The 257-nt window shown below is 38.5% G+C and overlaps 1 long non-coding RNA gene across 1 annotated transcript in view; it reads right to left on the reverse strand.

Moving 5' to 3' along the window:
* The window catches only part of LOC116705579 (uncharacterized), a 19460-nt gene that overhangs the window by 365 nt on the left and 18838 nt on the right, over positions 1-257 (reverse strand). The gene's annotated exons all lie outside the window — the stretch shown is intronic.

Below are 257 nucleotides of genomic sequence, written 5' to 3' on the forward strand. Positions count from 1 at the left end.
CCCAAATTGATACATTTGTAGATGGAGATACAACCTGCCTACAGACAACTGCAGACCCTGTTGCTCCTCTCAAAAAGAAGACGATGAAGCAAAGGAAACTAGCATCTTGGTATAACTCCCAAACTCGAAAGTAAAAAACTGGAAGAACTGGAAGAATCTCGTTGAGATTGGCAAGACAGTCTGAAAATGTATAGGAAGGCCTTCAGAAATGCTAGATCAGACTATTACTCATCATTAATAGAAGAAAATAAGAACAA

Source organism: Etheostoma spectabile, chromosome 17 (genome assembly GCF_008692095.1).
Source record: "Etheostoma spectabile isolate EspeVRDwgs_2016 chromosome 17, UIUC_Espe_1.0, whole genome shotgun sequence".
Taxonomy (NCBI): domain Eukaryota; kingdom Metazoa; phylum Chordata; class Actinopteri; order Perciformes; family Percidae; genus Etheostoma; species Etheostoma spectabile.